The sequence below is a fragment of the Chrysemys picta genome, chromosome 4 (assembly GCF_011386835.1).
Source record: "Chrysemys picta bellii isolate R12L10 chromosome 4, ASM1138683v2, whole genome shotgun sequence".
In the NCBI taxonomy this organism is placed as follows: Eukaryota; Metazoa; Chordata; order Testudines; family Emydidae; genus Chrysemys; species Chrysemys picta.
The window spans coordinates 79,346,490-79,362,021 of record NC_088794.1 but is presented as its reverse complement, the minus strand read 5'-3'; the positions used below and the strand labels follow the sequence as shown (position 1 = coordinate 79,362,021).

At 49.9% G+C, this 15,532-nt stretch overlaps 1 long non-coding RNA gene across 1 annotated transcript; it reads left to right on the top strand.

The window, feature by feature from the left end:
- The first annotated feature begins 331 nt into the window (after window positions 1-331).
- On the top strand, window positions 332-15,219 carry LOC135982743 (uncharacterized). Its single transcript, XR_010600290.1, has 3 exons — window positions 332-819; window positions 11,315-11,570; window positions 13,791-15,219. It is a non-coding gene; the product is annotated as an uncharacterized LOC135982743 (long non-coding RNA).
- Window positions 15,220-15,532: the final 313 nt, after the last annotated feature.

The window sequence follows — 15,532 nt, the reverse complement described above, 5'->3', positions numbered from 1 at the left end:
ACTCACTTGCATAAGGTATTTCCAGGCTGCACAGTTCACTAACTACGATGTGATATCCTCACCAAAAGACAAACTGAGTAAGCAGGCCTGTACTGCCTTTTACACAGTGTAATTACCACAGTTATAAGTTACCACACAGCTCTTTATAAGTGTACCGGGGTAATTACCCCACTCCGGCCCGGAAGGGGTTAAAAGCAGCCCTGGAGAGGGCTGTGGCTGAGAAAGGCTGATTGGGGAAGTAGCCATAGCTGACGCCACGCCCCAATCAGGCCACAGCTGGCCCTATAAAAGGGCTGTGAGCCAGAAGCTCACAAGACATTCTCTCTCTAGCTTTTTGAGAGAGAAGGACTTGGCTGTCTGAGAGCTAAGAAGGTACCTGAGGTGGAGCAGTGCTGGGGAAGGGCAGTGGGAGCTAGGGAGCTCCAGCCAGGAAAAACCCTAGGCTGCAGGCCTTGCTTAAAGGGCCGAAGGTACTGGGGCTGCAGGGGGGCAGCCCAGAGACAGGCAAAGGCAGCAGGTCCTAATCCTCCTTGCTGATGATGAGTGGTTTACAGACTGCAGTCTGCCCCAGTGAGTGGGGGCTAAATGGAGACTGGCAGTAGAAACTGAGGCAAGGTGGGGATAGAGGGTTGGGGGTTCCCCTGGGTGGGGAGACCCAGATTGTGGGCTATTGCCAGGGGCAGAACCCTGATGTAGAGGGGCACCGAGGTCTGGGAGGGACACGGGGGGCCAGCAGCAGGTGAGACACAGGCCTGCAGAGGGCACTCCGGAGCTGGAAAAGAGCTAGTTCCGTGGATGACCAGCAGGAGACGCTGCCGGGTGAGTCGTCGCCCTGCCACACGTGGTGGAGAATGTGGGCAATTGCAGTCTGCCCCTGATACAAGGGGCAGGGCAAGGACTGTGGGATTATTGCCTGGATCAGAACTTTGGAGAAACGGAAGATGGAGAAAAAGGATGGACTTTTATTGGAGGGCCTGGGTGGCTATGGTGACCAGATCACTGACATGAAATATTGGGAAGCGGGGGCGGGGGGCAGAGCAAAAAAGAAAATAAAAAGTAAAAAAAAAAAAAGCCCTTTTGCAGGTGCCGGGGGAATTAGCAGGCCCCAGGCACATGCGGCGTGTCCCACCGCCCTGCAGGGAAGGAGCCGCTGGAGCGCAGCCGAGTGGGAGCGTGGGGCTCCGGACCCCGGCAGCGGGGGGAGAGCGGCTCAGGGCCGCGCGAGTGGCCATGTAAAGTTTATCAGCTGTGGGGTGACCCCGGCCAGCTCCTCGCCCTGCCCTGTAGGGGGTAGCATCCCCGCGCCCCGCCAGCATGTTTCTCGCCAGCCGCCGCAGGCCCGGTAAGGAGCCGAGTCCCCCCTCCCCCTTTGTCCTGGTTCCTCAGCTGAGCGGCATTCCTCCTCCCTCCCAGGCTTGCAGCTGTAATGCCCACGCAAGCCTGGAGGGAGGGGGTGGTGGCCGGCTTCCAGTTCTTGGAGCTGGAAGCACCGGGCAGGCAGGCAAGGGAGCTACTCCCCCAGGAGGGAGACGGGGTGGCTCAGCTGAGGAGCCAGGGGGAGGGGGGGACTCGACTCCTTACCACCCCCCTACAGGGGCGAGGACCGGCCGGGGTCCACCCCGAGCCGATAAACTTTACATGGCCACTCGTGCAGCCCTGAGCCACTCTCCCCTGCCGCTGCTGGGGTCCGGAGCCCCCCCGTCTCCCTCCTGGGGGAGCAGCCCCCTTGCCCACCCGGTGCCCGTACTCACAAGCTCCGGGAACTGGAAGCCTCGACACCACCACCACCTCCCTCCCAGGCTTGCCACCATTACAGCGGCAAGTCTGGGAGGGAGGAGGAATGCCACGTGCTTGGGGAAGAGGCGGGGCCAGGGTGGGAATTTGGGGAGGAAGCCAATGGGGGGAAGAGGGGGCGGAGTCAGGGTGGGGGTGGGGCGAGAGTCCTTCCGGGAGGGCAAAATTGCTTGTTTGTCCAGTGTCCCGACCGCACATTGGTCGGGACGCGGGACAAACAAGCAAATATCGGGACAGTCCCAATAAAATCGGGACGTCTGGTCACCCTATGGGTGGCCCAGCTCACCGAGCAGCAGAAGGGGTTGTTCCGGCTGCTACGGGGGTGGACACCCAGACCATATGAGAGACCAGGTACCAAGGGCAGAAGGCCAGGGCCTGGACCCAAGAACAGTTTCGCCTGTGTGCGACTGGGACACTACAGGAGGGAGTGTCCCTACCGGGATGGAGCTCAGAGGCCTCACCCGGAAAAAGCAGGAACTGGGAGCGCACTCCCTGTGAGGGTAACAGGGGGCCCCCGAATATGTTGGGCCTGTAGGGAGCCCAGGTACATAAAGAGGCAGTGCCCTCACGGGACTTGCAGGGCCCAGGCTAACCCTGAAGGAAGGGCTAGGCCAAAAACAAACTGTGGGAGGGCCGTGGCAAAGGGAAAGCACAAGAGGTGCTTCCACTGCCTCACTAAGGGCCATCTCAAAAGGCACTGCCCTAAGAGGAAAAGGGGGAGCGCCAACCAAGGGGCCCAGTCTGAGCCTGCCCGGGCTAGGGGGACAGGGAAGACCAGAGCCCCAAACAGGGACCGGTCGGGGGCAGAGAGGCCCCAGACAAACCTGGGAACCCATACGGGAGCTGGGAGGGCTATGGTGGGAACCCAAATTGGGAGGGGAACCCACGTGGGAGCTGAACAGGCTATGATGGGGACCCAATGAAATGAAAGAGGGGAGCCGGCTGCTCCAGATGGTGGAGAGCCTATGGTAGGAGAGAGATTCCCTGTGGGCCCAGCTACAAGGGACCCTGGGGCAATAGGGATTCTCTCTCCCCCCTGCCCTGTGTGTGGTCTTAAGGGGGAGGGTGTGTAGCGGGGTGATTACCCCGCTCTGGCCCTGAAGGGGTTAAAAGCAGCCCTGGAGAGGGCTGTGGCTTGGGAAAGGCTGTTTGGTGAAGTAGCCACAGCTGACGCCATGCCCCAATCAGGCCACAGCTGGCCCTATAAAAGGGCTGTGAGCCAGAAGCTCACAAGACGTTCTCTCTCTAGCTTTTTGAGAGAGGACTGGGCTGCCTGAGAGCTAAGAAGGGTACCTGAGGTGGAGCAGTGCTGGGGAAAGGCAGCGGGAGCTGGAGAGCTCCAGCCAGGAAAAACCCTAGGTTGCAGGCCTTGCTTAAAGGGCTGAAAAGATACTGGGGCTGCAGGGGCACAGCCCAGAGAAAGGCAAAGGCAGCAGGTCCTAACCCTCCTTACCAATGATGAGTGGTTTACAGACTGCAGTCTGCTCCAGTGAGCGGGGGCTAGATGGACACTGGCAGTAGACACTGAGGCAAGGTGGGGATAGAGGGTTGGGGGTTTCCCTGGGTGGGGAGACTGAGATTGTGGGTTATTGCCAGGGGCAGAACCCTGACGTAGAGGGGCACCGGGGTCCGGGAGAGACATTGGCCTGCATAGGGCGCTCTGGGCTGGAAGAGCTCATTCCCAGGACAACCAGCAGGAGGCGCCGCACCACAATAAGTATTGCATGGTAGGTACACCCCCCTCACGGTGTGTTGGGTTACATAGGGATAAATGGAAAGGTGGAAGTGATTCTGCAGCCGGTTAGGCTCTAGGCTGTAACATGGGGTAGTATTACTTAGTGACTAGAGTCAGGGAGCAGCCCTTCCCGTCAGGTCAGCCTGGCCCAATGGCCGGAGTCAGTGAAGCAACCCACCTCTGTGAGATTGCGCAGCTGGTTGACCCATTGGGGGAGTGGGGCGCTACTCAGGGGGCTGTGGCGGCCTAGATTAGGGGGCTTGGGCCCTCCTTGCTCCTCCGAGTCCCAGGCCAGGGCCCTGATAGTGGTGGGGATCCTCCCGAGTCAGCGGGGATCCTCCTGAAACACACTGACCAGGACCCCAGTCCACTAACCGGTGAAGAGTTCAAGTCCCCTGGGCTGCTTCTTATCACTTCCCTATCATCGAAACTACCAGGGTCTCTAGGGTCCTCAAATGGCTGGACTCCCATCGGTGCTGTCCTTTCTCTGCGCTCGTTGGGCAGCCTGGAGTCTCCAGTCAGGAACTCTGTAAGCTGTAGTCCTGTAGTCAGGGTTTGTAGCAACTCCCTGCAGGGCACTTGCAGCCTGCATCCTTTCCCACTTCTGAGGCGTCTGTTTGTAAAATAAAGGGTTTGGAGAAGTCTGGCTGGAATAGCACAGGTTCCTGGTTGAGTCACTCTTTCAAGGTCTGGCAGGCCCTTTCACAATCCCCCAACCACTGGATGTTCCATGGCCGGGAGTTCTTTGTGAGGTTGGAGAGGGGGCAGTTATCATGGCAAAGTCTGGCATGAACCGCCTGTAGTATCCAGCCAAGCCCTAGATATAGGTGTCGCTTCAGGGTCTGGGGGGTCCACCAGGCTGGCCTGGACTAGCATCTGGCTGCAGCCGGAGTCAATGAGGGCAGTCACTGGGGTGCCGTCTACCTACCCGGGCAGAAGGAGTTTGGTCGGGTCCTTTTTCCAAGCCCAGCGGTCCTCTGTCCACGCTTGGTCATAGGCACAGTCCATGAATGGACAATCCCACCAAAAGTGCCCCTCTTGTCCATACTCAGAATAGCAATCTTTGGGCATTTCAGCCCACAGGTCATGTCCTAGAGACCCTGATGTGCCAGGGGGAGTTCCGTCACCTCGCATGGTTAAGCATGACGCCTGACTCCTAACAGCCTTCTGTGGGGGTCCTGCTACACTGGGTTTACTCTTCCCATCTCCGGCCTCGGTTGTTGGGGCTCTGGGTTCCGGTTTCGTCCAGTTGCTCCTTTTGTTGTGGGCAGGGCCAGATTAACTTTTTCTGGACCCAGCTCCAAACATATTTGTGGGCCCCTATGGGGGCAATGGAACATGGCATGGGGAGGTCGGTCGGTCCTTGGAGCGAGGGGCCAGCCAGGGGCAATGGGGCATGGCACGGTGGGGGTAGCCCTGCCCAGTATGAGGGCACTGTTTACAAACTGGCAGTTACCAGATACACACTAGCTCGCCAAGCCCTATGCTGCCAGCATGCCCCTTCCCCGTAGGGGTGGGTCCATGCTGCACCACACAGCCCCCCCCCCCCAGCATCCCCTGGACCCACTATGCCCAGCACACCCCCCCACAAATGTACAGTGCCCTGAACACCACCTCTGCCCAGTGCCCCCTGCCTTCAGCCCCACCACCACAACTACACAACGTGCCCCCCAACAGACCCTGACTGCCTAGCACCCCAAAATACACAGACCTCCCCCACTGCCAAGCACCTCCCACCCCCTCACATCCCAGTATTCCCCCCACAGACCCATTCCCTCACACCCTGCCCCCAGACCCTGCAGAGCCAGTGCAGAGCAGGGATCCCCCGCTCCCAGCACAGTGCTAGGGGCAGGACCACTGAAGCTCGGGAGCACAGAGCGGCCCCGTCCCTTGGAACCCCACCCAGCCCTACCTGCCTGGCACTGATGGTGCTCGTGGTGGACGAGGTAGTTCCTTGCATGGTCGGGGGAAGAGAGGCAGCCTCCAACTTCCCAAGCCTGTCGCTTCCAGAGAGCGGCAGGGAGAGGTGGGCCCCACCCCCGGGGAACCCAAAGCGGATGGTCACCAGCCCGGCCAGAGGGGCAGCAGCTGAGGGCTCCTCTCTGCCCCTGACTCCACCAGTGGCAGCCTGCTGGTGTTGGGGGCAGACAGGAGCCTCAGCCGGTCACCAGCCAAGAGGAGCAAGCAGTGGGTGAGGGAGGCAGAGGGCGGGGAGGAGCCAGCAGGCAGGGCCAGGGGCAGAGAGAAGCCCTGGCTGGCCAGCTGAGAGGAGCAAATGGTGAGGGAAGGAGTTGGGGGGAGGAGGTAGAGAGGACCCAGCTGCTCCAGGCGCAGCGCAAGTGGAGTGGGCTGTACCAGGCCGGGGCCCCTTTTGAGCAGGGGCCCGGCTCCATGGCACCAGTGGTGCCATTGTAAACCTGGTACTGGGTTTGGGGGGTCGTTGTTTGGGTCCTTCAGCGGCCAGGTAATCCTCCATTGAAGAGACGGCTTTGTTGAGGGTTGCCGGGCAGTGACACTGCACCCATTCCTTCACCCCAGCCAGGAGGATCTGTGTAAATTGTTCCAAAGCTATGGCCTCTGCCATCTGTGGCCCGGTTAAATTCTCCAGATTCAGCCATCTCTAGCAGTAGTCCCGCAAGTCCATGGTCATGGTCGAGCTCCCGGTGGGTACCGCTATTTGGGAAGTTGCTGTCGATAAGTTTCTGGACTAATGCCAGTATGGTCTAATATGGTGGCTTTCACACGGGAGTAGTCGAAGGCCTCCCGTAGAGCCAGGATGCGGTAGGCAGTTTGCGCCTGGATGGTCAAATAAGTGGCCAGTAGTGTGGCCCAGTGTTCTGGAGGCCAACGGGCGGCCGTAGCGACCCTATCAAAAATGACAAGGAACCTCAGAGTTGACAGCAGGCCCCATCTTGGTGAGGCACACCGGCAGTCCTGCCAGGGGGGTCCCACAGCCTTGCCCCACTAGCATAGCTGGGGGGGCAGCTGCTCCCCCACTGAGCACAAGTAGCACCTTGTCAATTTCTTGGCCCCTTTGTAATCACCCGGGGGAGCAATTAAAAAAAAAAAAAAAAAAGGCGCCACCCTCTGTGGCGCTTTTATTTTATTCACCCGGCAGTGCTCCGGGTCTTCAGCGGCACTTCGGCGGCGGGACCTTCACTCACTCTGGGTCTTCAGCAGCATTTTGGCGGCGGGACCGTCAGTGCTGCCGAAGACACCTGGAGCGAGTGAAGGGCCCGCCACCGAAGACCCGGAGCGCCGCTGGGTGAGTAAAAGTGCCACAGTGGGTGGCGCCTTTTTTTTTTTTTTTTATTGCTCCCCCTGTTCCCTCCACCTGGCTATGCCACTGCCTTGCCCCTGCAGGGACAGGCCTTGCCGGTCCTGATGGTTGCAACAGCATCACCATGTACTGGACCAGGCGTTCCTGCTGGGTCTGGTGCTGGGTTGCCAACTCTCAGAGCTGCTGCTGTTGTTGCTCCTGATGCTGGGTCATCTGCAGCAGATGTTGATTGGCTAGCGGCTGCATCAGCTGAGCCTGCTGTTGTTGCTGCTCCGCCTCCTGCTGCAGAGGCAATTCAGCAGCCGGTTAGGTCCTATGCTGATGACCTTTACTGTAACATGGGGTAATATTACTTAGTGACTAGAGTTAATAAGCGGCCTTTCCTATCAGGGTGTGGCCTAATGGCCAGAGTCAGTGAGCGGCCCTTCCCCTCAGGGTGTCATGGCCCAATAGCCAGAGTCAGTAAGTGGCCCGTCCCATCAGGACAGTGTGTCCCAGTGGCCATAGTCAGTAAACGGCCCTTCCCGTCAGGGCAGTGGCCCAATGGCCGGAGTCAGTGAAGTAGCCCACCTCTGTCAGATTGCGTGGCCGGTTGGCCCGTTGTGGGAGAGCGGCGCCACTCAGGGGTGTGTGATGCTCTAGGTAAGGGGGCTCGGGCCCTCCTTGCTTCTCCAAGCCCCAGCCCAGGTCCCTGGTGGTGGTGGGAGTGCTCACCACTGAGTCATCAGGGATCCTCCTGAAACACGCTGACTGGCGAAGAGCGAAGAGTTCAAGTCCCCTGGGCTGCTTCTTACCCTTCCCCCCTCGTTGAAACTCCCTGGGTCCCCTGAGTCTCTAGGGTCCTCAAATGGCCAGGCTTTCACTGGTGCCGGCCTTTCTCTGGGCTCGTTGGGCAGCCTGGAGTCTCCAGTCAGGAACTCTGTGAGCCATAGTCGGAGTTTGTAGCAATTCGCTGCAGGGCTCTTGCAGCCTGCATCCTTGCCCATCGGCAGCCTCCTGAGCTGGGCGGCTACCTTTTATATGCTTCATCCAGGCTGAGCATGACCAGCAGGGTCAGAGGCGTGGGGCTTCCTCAGCCTGCCAAGCAGAGTTAACCCTTTCGGGGCTGGTGTGGGGTAGGTACACCCCATCACAATAAGCAATCACATTTATTCTTAAGATAAAATCAATACAGATAAAAACATAGGAATGGCCATCCTGGGTAAGAACAATGGTCCATCTAGCCCATCTAGTATCCTGTCTTTCAACAGTGGCCAGTGCCAGATGCCTCCAATGGGATGAACTGAATAGGGCAATTTTCAATAGACCAGTCCCCTGTTCCCCAGTACTAGCTTCTAGCAGTCAGTTATTTAGGAGTTGCTGACCATTCTGGCTAATATACATTGATGGACCTATCCTCCGTGAACTTATCTATTTTTTTTTTAACCCAGTTATACTTTTGGCCTTCACAACATCCCCTAGCAACAAGTTCCACAGGTTGACTGTGCATTTTGTGAAGAAGTAGCTCGTTATGTTTATTTTAAACATGCTGCCTATTAATTTCATTGGGTTCCCTGGTTCTTATGTTATTTAAAGGGGTATATAATAATTCCCTATTTACTTTCTCCACACTAGTCATAATTGTATAGACCTCTGTCATATCCCCCCTCAGTTGTCTCTTTTCTGAGAAGAAAAGTCCCATTTTTTTTTACCTCTCCTCATATGGAAGATGTTCCATACCCCGAATTATTTTTGTTGTCCTTCTCTGTATTTTTTTCAATTCTAATATATCTTTTTTGAGATGGGGCAACCAGAACAGCATGTAGTTTTGAAGGTATGGGGCCTACTGTGGAGTTATATAGTGGCAAGAGATATATTTTCTATCATATCTACCACTTTCTTAATGGTTCCCAACATTGTTAGCTTTTTTGACTTCCACTTCACATTGGGCAGATGTTTTCAGAAGATTATCCACGATGACTCCAAGATCTTTCTTGAGTGATAACAGCTCATTTAGACCCCATCATTTTGTATGTGTTATTGAGATTATATTTTCCAACGTGCATTACTTTGCATTTATTAACAGTGAATTTCATCTGCCATTTTGTTGCCCAGTCACCCTTTAAGCCCAGAGTGGGCCAGATGACCACATTTTGGGGATGTGGGAATAAAAAAGGCCTAAGAAGTGGTTGAAACTGGAATGGGAAGAAAGAAGGTGGTCCCACAGGATTAATGGTTGGGGAAAAAACCCTATCTCTTAAAGACCTGGGACCAAGAGCCCTTTAGTGTAGAGTGGGCAGGACTCCTGTCTCTAAGTCAACTGGGATGAGGAAAATATATATGTTTCCTTCTCCTCCTAACAGATGTTAGCAGAAGGAGGAAGCCTACAAGGAAAAGGGACTGAGTAGAAAATAGGGACCAACTGGAGAGAAGTTGGCAGGAATTGCAACCCAGTTCTGGGAGGTGGGCTATAAACTCCTTATCCGAGGAGGAGTGGAGGAAGAGACTGCTTTACTCTAACCAAGCCCTTGGACAAGTGCTATAGATTATTGATCAAAGGAGGGAAACTGCATCTATCTTAACCCTGCTATGAGGGGACCATGGACTCCTGATGCAAGGGGAAAGAGGCTGATCAAATTGTGATTCAGCCTCAAGTGGAAGGCTGTGGACTCCTGCCCTTAAAAGAGGGAATTATTGGAATTGGTACCCACCCCACCCCCACCCCCTGGAAGGAAGGCTTTAGACTCCTGGTTCCCAGAGAGTGAGACTGAGTTACAACCCAGCAAGGAAGCCTACCCAAACCTTCACACCAACCCCGGAGGGCATTGGACCAAAACAAAGAAGAAGAGGTAAATTGAGGCAGGGTGCCTGCTGAACTACCTCAGGACATGAGAAGATGTACTGGAGGTGGTAACCCTACAATACCCACCCTAATGGCCTGATTTTCAGAGGTGCTGAGCATCTACAGCTCCTGTTGACTTTGGTGGCAGTTAAGAATGTTCAGGTGCTATGAAAATAAGGCCACTGATGACTTGCACAAGGTCACATAGCAAATCAGTGTCAGAGGCAAGAACAAGAAACCAGTTCTTCAGCGATTATCAGTGAGACTGAATGCATCCTGCATTCACACTGTACACACTATTTTAAGAATCTTTGTACAAAATATGCCTTGTCAAGTATCATTTGAAAACTAATAACTTGCTGGTCAATAATATGATGAAATGTGTGCACCATATTCTATGTAAAGCTATAAACATAAACTGAAATTAGGTACGAAATGTGTTTACCAGACAAGTCTGGGTAAACCAGTTTCTTAAAGAAAAACGACAAGCTGAGGTCGCTAGCCAGGTGTCGTCAAAGTTGATGGGCAATCACCTGTCAAGTGGCCACTCTTTGACAAAGAACGGGGACAGGAACAAAGTGATCTGCATTTTAACAAACAACAGTATTGAACTTCTTTCATCGCAAAACTCTTTGTCTATGTCCTCAGAGCGGGAATGACCTTTATTTAGGGGTAAACCTTAGGAAAAAGCATTTCAGAGGGTGAGTGAATTATAAAAGTGAGGGGCAAAAACACCCAAGGTATCTGTCCCTATCCATCTCTATCTTTCACCTAAGAACACAAAGCCTGTGGACTTTGGGAGCAGAATTTGGTTAGCAATGTTACTGGAAACATGTGGAGAGGGACTTCACCTTGAACGAAGTCTAGTTTGTTGAGTTCTAGTCATAGAAAGCATTGCATTTTAAGTTCTCTTGTAACCATTTCTGACTTCATTACTCTATACTTGTACTCACTTAAAATCTATCTCTTTGTAGTTAAATAAACTTGTTTTATTCTTTAATCAAAATTAATCCAGTGTTGTGAATTGTTGTAGTAACTCCATTTAGGGTAGTAAACTGCTGGATATTGTTCCCTTAGACGGGCAATGGACCTAAAATACCCGAACTGTTCAGGAGAGGGCTGGGCAGTGCAGAACACATTTTGGGGGGGGGGGGATCTGGGACTGAGACTGCGTTGGGGTCATCCTGCATGTAGTAACCAAGGCTGCTGGAAACTACAGTGTAGCTGGAGTGGTGTGGATTAGCTAATGGGGTCAGAGTTGCTGGACCAGGGCTGTGACATGCACGCTGGCAGGATGATTGTGAGTGACCCAAGTTGGAAACTACAACAGCAAAGCAATGTGAGTTACCTAAGGTTGCAGGGCAGGAGTGACACGGTCCCTCAGTGGTTTGGATTGCATCCCAGAATGTCATAACAAATCTCTTGCTATAACCACTAGACAACTGCTCCCTGAATCACTACAACACAATGAAAATTGAGTATTACAGCAGAAAGTCAGTATACCACAGTGGAAAAAATCAGTACAACACAGTGAATGTGTATGCTAAATGTAAAATGAAGAGCAGAAGTAAATTTCCATATTAAAGTATGGAGTTGAACAAAAGTATCAACAAAATGCTACTGATATATTTCAGTGAGGGCACATTTACTTTAATTAGTAGGTGTCTATTTGCTACTCTAACAGAAAAGAAACCTCAACAAAATAGGAAGAGCCACATGACTCCCTTGGCAAATGCAAAGAAGAATTACATTCCCATTAAAAAGAATAGAAAGATCAGCACAAAGAAAGGGAAGGAGAGACAAGAAGCATAAGAAATGCATCCTCAACAAAGTCTGAAGACAAGCTACAAGGTGGATGTTGCACACACAAAATCATTTGAAAATGAAGGGACCTCTTGTGAGTTATTCACTCCAACAGCGTTCCAAATGTCAAGTGTTAGGTAAGCTCAAGTCAGGTGATGCTTCCTTTGTTAAATAATACTTGCCCCTATTTTTGTGTTTAGTATCGGGATTTGTTTTTAAGGAAAAAGAATTCTTTGAAATGATTGGAAGGGAAAACATTTTGCTTGCTGTACAAGGGAGGGATTAGATTGGATCAAGTGATTAGGAGTCTGACATCTTGGTCTGACATCCCTGCTCTCACTAACTTGGTATGTGACTTGGAGTGCTATTACCTAAGATGGAAATCTAAAATTAGACCAGTAAATCCATATTTATGCACTTAAATAAATGTTCTGAATTTCAAAGACACATAGCTTCCATAGACTTCATCTCAGTATGAATGTAGCTCCCTAACTTTAGGCATCCAAGTTTGAAAATTTTGGCCTTGCTATCTCTGTGTGTCAGTTTACTAGTACTTACTAATTGTTTGTGGAGTGATTTGATATCCTTGGAAGAAGGCAGCAACATAAGTTCAAAGCAACATTAAACGTACTTAAAAACACCTTCTAGGGCCAGATCCTCACCTGCAGCCGTGATCTTTCCCCACTGTGCTATACTGGCTGTACACTACCTGCCTATAAAGGGGAATCCTCAGCTTCTCCTTTAGGGCAGCTTTCTGGCTGCTTTACCTGCTGAGGAAGCACAAAATAATTGGGGCCAAGGATCGGCTCTTTTATTCTCTTTATGGCTCAAATATATTTTTGAGGATCAGAGAATCAGAGGCTCAGTAACCAAGGGAAACTGAAAATGTCCCCACAAAGCATTAATGGGGACTACAATTGTAGGCTGTCCCTGTGGTAGAAAAGTTCTTATCAGAGCTGGGGGAACTAAATTTTCTATTTCATGGGAAATTCCATTATTTCAAACTTTTTTCCATTAAAAAACTAAAAAACCAAGTAATTTTGAAATTACCCATAAAACAAAATTCCATAAACATATATCAATTTCATTTTGATAAAAAGCAAAACAGTTTGTTCTAATTTTGACATTTAAAAATTGATATAAAAAACATTGATTTTTTTTTCAAAAATCACTTGAAAACAAAACAAAAAAATCTGTTCCAGAAATGCCAAAATGGGACATTTTGAGATTACAGAAATATTTTATTCATGTTTGTTTCAAAATGAGATTTGGGCAAAATCAGCAGAGTTTTCTAAATGTTTTGATTTAGATGAAAATGGCATTTTTCCTTTAAAAAAATCCAACTAGCTCTAATCTGATCTGTAGAAAGGATATGATCCATTTATTTTCACTTATCAATCTTAGATACTTGTATGACTCCCATTATCATATGGGGTGAAAACCTCACAATCTTTAATGTATTTATCCTCACAACACCCCTGTGAGGTAGGGAAGTGTTATTATCCCCATTTTACAGATGGGAAAATAAGGCACAGAGCGACAAAGTGACTTGGTTAAGGTCATACAAAAGTCAGAGCTGGTCTCCCAAGTCCTAGGGTAGTGCCCTGACCCTCCTTCCTTACTTCACTTTTTCCACCCATATACATGGATTGCAGTCAGAATTTCTATTAAAAAGCAACAGAGAGTCCTGTGGCACCTTATAGACTAACAGACATGTTGGAGCATAAGCTTTCGTGGGTGAATATCCAATACGTCTGTTAGTCTATAAAGTGCCACGGGACTCTGTTGCTTTTTACAGCTCCAGACTAACATGGCTACCCCTCTGAGAATTTCTATTAACACTAACTGGATTGCCAAGTAATTTTATCCCATCTCACTACAGCATGTTTATGAAAGTGCATCATGTCCCAGACCTAACAAATCCACAAGTTACATTCAGGGCAATTCTTCTTCTTTCACTGTCCAGTCTAAATCTAGTTGGTAACATTCCCTTTGCGCTAGGAGGCAGTGTGCATCTTCCCCACTGCTAGATAAGCAATACATTTTATTGTGAATATCACAGCATCTTTCTGTTACGAGGCCAAAAAACCCTAACTATGCAAACAACAATCTGGCAAGACTGTGCAAGTGAAAGAAATAACCCCATGTCAGCAACCCATTGCACTGGAGAATGAAAGCAAAATATAGCACTGACAAAGCACAAAAGTCTATTACCTAGGCTCCTAAAGTTACATATTAAGAGAGATTTATATTCTCCTCTGATGTTGGTAGAAACGACTCTGACAGTGCTGCTCCCTATTTGTTCAGGTGATTTTGATGAATGTAACTAATTGTTTTATTGCTGTTATCTGTTGCAGGTTGCCTAATAAGTCTTCATAAAATGCCTTGGGGAGGCCATTACCCTTCTAGTCTTTGAAAGGACACTATAAAATGGAACTATTAGACTATTCCTTTGAGGTTCCACACTGAAGACTGATAACTGGCAAGTCAAGAGTCTAGGCCAAATATAATATTTTATTAGCTGAAAGTAGTAATGGAGCTTCTACTAGGAATGGCACAGACCCTCAAGGGGGAAAGAAAGAGGCACTGTTGAGGAACTTTTATTTTTCTCATTGAATGAAAGAACAAGCTCCCTGGAACGAGGAGAGAAAAAAAATCTTGCTAGCACCAACCAATATTTCTGGACAAATTTTCTAACCCCAGAACACCAGGGTAGCCAGCCAGGTGGCTCTGGGGCAGGAAGCATCACTTAAGTATATTTATAGTGCCCAGCACAATGGAGTCCCTAATCCTGATTGGGGCCTCTGGAAGCTACCGTAATATAAATGTTCTGCTACATGGAAGATCTACAAGGGAGAGGGTGGTCTGATGTTTAACACTGTAACACATTCTCTCTGCCATGGGTTGCCTCTGGGCGCTTGGCAGAAGTACCCCAGGTTAGAGTATGGCACTGGACCTCACTCCACAGCAAAATCTCGGGATGGATCAGGAGAAGTGCAGATGTGCACTAAGAAGATTTCCATTCGATCCACCTCAGTGGAATGAAGGACGTTCACTTCAGTGTGGGGTGTTGATGAAAGAAAGGAAAGAATAAGGAGACTCTCCCTTCAGAAAATTGGCTGCCCCTGCTCCTTAAGAGATTTGTAATATTGCTTTGCACATCTATAGATCTCACTCCTCTGAGAAGGCAACTGAGGATGACATGCAGATGTTATCAAATTCATTTAAATAAGAAGGGGATATAAGAGTGTAAGGCTTGTCATTTATCGTTCCAAATGTCAGGTAGTTCAATCAATACTTCCATTATCTAAAAAGGAAAATGAAACCAGGACTGAGACATTTTCTGTCATTCCTAGTTACTCTTTTGTGCTATTAACCCTGGGGCCCTGCTTTGGAGGTTCAGTATTTAGGAAAAGGAACAAACAACTTTTGTAAAGCTGTAGTTGTTCAAAACTTCAAATTATTACACCAAGTTCTACCTGAGACCCCTCAATGGTCTCTGCAATAAATCTGAATTTGGGATAGATTTGTACATGTAGTAGGGTTTTTTCATTTTTTTCAAATCTGAATTTGCTCTTTGTATATCATTACTTCCAGGAGATATAAGTGAAAAGAAATGCAGTGGAATAACATGCTCTGAATTAATTGCCTTCTTTTTGGCAGTCTTAGGAGATAGACTAAGGAGACAGAGGTTGTCTGTCAGGGTTAGGTCACATTGTCAGGGAGTCATGCATGTGTGAAGCTTGACCTACTGCTATCCAAGCTGTAAAACTCACTGGGTAAATAAAGAACATCAAACCTAATTTGGAGCTATCACTTTTCAACAGCACTAAAATTTACTTTAAACAAACAAACGTGCCCATTAAACAAAGGTCATTTAACTTTGTCAGAGGTTTGACAAATGGCCAATAACTCATAGTCCTTTTTCTATGTGATATTTAATGGCAAAAAGCATTAATTAAGCTAATGATCTTATAAGATCTTTGGCAGTGTTGAATTAAATTCTAGTATTAGGTCTGTAAATTTGTTCAAGGGCAGTGCCTGCTGCTTTCTGCTGATCCTCAGACATGAAGTCAGTCATTTTCAAAAAGTGGTCACA